This window comes from Micropterus dolomieu, linkage group LG23 (assembly GCF_021292245.1).
Source record: "Micropterus dolomieu isolate WLL.071019.BEF.003 ecotype Adirondacks linkage group LG23, ASM2129224v1, whole genome shotgun sequence".
Classification (NCBI taxonomy): domain Eukaryota; kingdom Metazoa; phylum Chordata; class Actinopteri; order Centrarchiformes; family Centrarchidae; genus Micropterus; species Micropterus dolomieu.
Window position 1 is genome coordinate 6,167,089 of NC_060172.1, and position 4,208 is coordinate 6,171,296.

Here is a 4,208-nt window from a genome sequence, read left to right on the forward strand (position 1 = left end):
GAACCGTGGAGAGGCAACACACGCAGCCGCTCCGCCGCCCGCCTCAAATGTGGCGACACTTGTGTTTTCTCTTCCGCATTTTGGCGATAAAATACACATAAGACGATCGTTTTAGACCATAAATGTTCTTTTATGAGTGAGAAAAAGTTCTTCGCTTCAGACTGAGTTCGTGTTTGGCGACCAGGACTCATTCATTTAATCCCAGGATGCTTCAAACCTCTCCAACACACCATCACTTTGTACAACTCGCGGCGAGTTTTCTTCACATTTCGTCTCTAAAAATGACTAAAAAGAATTCCTATTAAATATAACAGTGGTTTCCCAGTAAGCAGAGACGTGTGGGGATAGAATAAAACTGAAATCGCTGAAATAATGAGATTAATTTAGTTTTAATCAGAGACGTTTTCTGTGGAGGTAAACACACGGTTGGATGGACTCCTGTCACAGATTGAATCAGAATCAGCTTTATTGCCAGTTATGTGAACACAAACGAGGAATTTGACTCTGGATTGCTCACGATGTGCTTACTTATACAAAAATACAAAATCCCAATAATAAAAATAAAATCATACACAGACTTCAGTGTAGACAACAGAAATATACACACTATGAACAAAAACAATATAGACATATTGACAAATAGTGCAGTGAGCCCAGTGCAAAGGATGCAGGAATAAATAAGTATTTTGTGCAGGAGTAATGACTTGAGGTAGGGGGATTTGGTATCTAGTATCTACAATATGACAACAGTATGAACAGCACTGAAGTAGAGAATGGTGAATAAATAATAAGTGTTAGCCAGTAAACAGGTGGCTGATTAGAGGCAGAGTTTCTGGGTTATTGCACAAGAATTGTTCCTGACACCATGAGTCAGAAATCAGCTGTTCATCAGAGTAAAATTATCGGCTGGAAAAGACTTTCTATTTCCACCAAATGTTACATTTAACATGAAAGAACTAACAGCAGAAAGTCGTGTTTCTCCCCTCTGCTGTACAGAGACCTGACTTACTGAAATAACTTTGATCAGCTTCAGTTTGTGTCCAGACCAGCTTTCTGTCTGTGACATGATTTGATCAGGTCAGTTCCATTTACATTTACTCATTTGGCAGATGCTTTTATCCAAAGTGACTTACATTTGAGAAACAACATACAAGCATCAAATGCAGCACGAGATCTACAACTGACAATACATATAACTTTTATTCGATATTTAAATGTTATTTAAAATATTTTCTAGGTAATTATTGTCATCTGAATTCAGGCCATTATTAATTAAAACCGAGGTTTTAACATCAGCTTTGTGTTTTATTTGGAAATTTGGGACTTAAGAGCTTCCTTTAATTTTTTATTTAAGTTACACATAATGGGTCTCTCTATAGGCAAATATATTTTTAGACTCCTCTAAATCTGACTTAAACATGGAAAATATTAGAATCAATGTGTTTTAACAGACTATGTTGTTTTTGAATTCATTGTGGGATTGTTTATGGGCTTACATAAATTATTGAGAGTGATTGATGAAACAAATATCTGCTATAAATCTGCATCATAACATAAGTTCTTTGTAAAAGAGGTAAAACCTTTAAGCATAAAGTAATTAAAATCTAAATATTTTGGGTGGAATCAATGTTTATGAGTTCTGTTGTAGTTGTTGTCTTAGTGGGTTTGATTCTGTCATCGGTGTACTTGTGTTTAAACTGGATCTTGTTTTTGTGCTGGTCCCTCGCCTGGTTCAGGTCTGTCGTGGACAGCTGACTCCCGAAGCATTTTATATTCTTAATATTCTGTGCGGTGGTTAGTTTGTGGTCTTTCACAGCAACCGATTGTTGACAGACAAAGTCGACGTCTTGCTCCATGCAAGTGAGGTCAATCCAAGTCTAGCAATTCAATCTAACAACATAACATTAGACAGTGAGGCTGGCAGTGTCGTGTTGCATCTCCTGGCTCTGTTTGTTCACTCATTTTTTAAATTCAGTCATGAACCTTTCAGCTAGGGATTAAAACAATTACCGGTTTAACGGTAAACCGTGGTAAAAGTTCAAAGTAATTAAACACACTATGATCTAAAAAGTATTATACAGCAGGTGATTTTAAATTTTTTTTTTTATATATATATTCGGAACTTCTCGTGAGAACGTCTGTGGCTATATTTAAATTTTGAGTTCCTTTAACGTAAAGAAAGGACTCCACAATAATGGAAACTACAGGATCCACAACAACAGGGACAACAACCCAGCTGGCTTCTAGCGTTACTTACTCTGACATAGATTCTAGAGTAAAGGGGATTTAGGGTCATATGAGATGTTCATTGTATGGATGGATTTTCATATTAATCACATCTGAGACTTTTGTTCAGTTAAGAAGGAAAATAAGTTTCTCCCCGTCGGGGAATCGAACCCCGGTCTTCCGCGTGACAGGCGGAGATACTGTCCACTATACTAACGAGGAAGCTCCGCTGAAACTAATCTCAAAACGGAATTTGTCAGGAGTCATGAGTCAAGTCAGTTGCAGTTTAGATCACAAGGTGGCGCTGATTTACTGATCTGCTTGGTGGAGAACTATCAATGTGATGAAGTCCTGTGTGTTTATGAACTCAAACTTCATATGTGAGCACAGAACTCGTCACTCAGCTGGTTGAAGAGGTTGGTGTAAAGACCAAAAGACTCAGGAAGCTACGTGTGAATGATATATGGAGTTTATTTTGCTTATTTGAGGTGTTATAAACATTCGATAGAAGTTCCGCCCGGTCTCGAACCGGGGACCTTTCGCGTGTTAGGCGAACGTGATAACCACTACACTACGGAAACTTGACAAACGTTTTGTGTTCTCACAGGAAAATGTTGTTTCGCGTTAATGTGCAGAGTTCCGACTGTCGTAAAAATAAGACTACGTTTATAATCGTTAACGAAAACTAGGTGTGAAAAAACATTGTTAACTGAAATAAAATGAAAACGTTTACAAAAGAACGACAACTGAAACTATCATAACTAACTATGATAAATTAAAATGACAGTAAATGTCTTTAGTTGTTCCAATGGTCTGGCTTTTTCAGGAAAATGAGGACCTGCGGGAGGACCTCTTCTCCAGGACGCCCGCACCACCAGTGGCCTCAGAGGGGGACAATATTGTTGGCTTTGGAGCCGTAAACATTTTAATGCACCTAATACACAAATTATCATTGTTTTTTATTTCATCTCCTAGTGATGGAGGAGGATGAGGAGCAGGACATCTAAAATTGACTCTGAACTAAGTAGGTGGATCTGATTTAATAAACAGAAACCTGAATAAAAATGTTCCATTAAACTGTACATGATAACAGTCTATTGTCCCTTGTGCTTTCAGGGCCACGGCTGCGTCCCCATCAACAGTCCTGTGTCTTACAGACCTGCCGAGCCCGATTACCCCGCTGTGACTTTTGCTTCTGTGAAAAGTTATTATATTTATTTATATTTTTTTCATATGATTCATTTAAAATGCTGTTGTTCACTCTCAATCCACTGTTTGAACTTTTGTTTAGATCAGTTTGTATACCTGTATTGATCAAAACACCTGAACTGGCCCTGATCTGGAGCCTGTACATCAGCTCGGGACATCCTTACTTGAACTTTCATGTCATTGGGTAGAAAATCAGTTATTTTCATTTATTTGTCAATATAGTCTTCAGGTCTGAAACCAAAAGATTCTAAGTTTACATGAACAGAAGACAGAAAACTCATAAGCAGTGGTACGTACAGAAAAAAAAGGTTTGGCATTTTAACTATCTATCTACTAACTGATTGTCTATACAGTGGGGGAAATAAGTATTTGACCCCTTGCTGATTTTGCAGGTTTGCCCACTTACAAAGAATGCAACAATCTACAATTTTAATCATATGTACATTCTAACAGTGAAAGACAGAATCCCAAAGAAAATTCCAGAAAATCACATCATATGAATTTATAAAAATTGATAACCATCTGATGAGGAAAAACAAGTATATGACCCCCTACCAAACAGCAAGTATTCTGGCTCCTACAAGCCAGTTAGTCTTTCTTTAAGACACAGCCCCAATCCCAACCAATTATCTACATCAAATACACCTGCCTCACCTCGTTACCTGTATAAAAGACACCTGTCAACACCCAAACAACCAGCATCCAACATCACCACCATGGGCAAGACCAAAGAGCTTTCTACGGACATCAGGGACAAGATTGTTGATCTGCAC

The 4,208-nt window shown here is 37.9% G+C and overlaps 1 protein-coding gene and 2 non-coding genes across 3 annotated transcripts in view; all 3 read right to left on the reverse strand.

Moving 5' to 3' along the window:
- Positions 1-4,208, reverse strand: part of LOC123963048 (histone H1.M6.2-like) — a 7,521-nt gene that overhangs the window by 369 nt on the left and 2,944 nt on the right. The window lies entirely within an intron of this gene.
- Positions 2,377-2,448, reverse strand: trnad-guc. The gene has a single exon. It is a non-coding gene; the product is annotated as a tRNA-Asp (tRNA).
- On the reverse strand, positions 2,735-2,808 carry trnav-aac. Its single transcript has one exon. It is a non-coding gene; the product is annotated as a tRNA-Val (tRNA).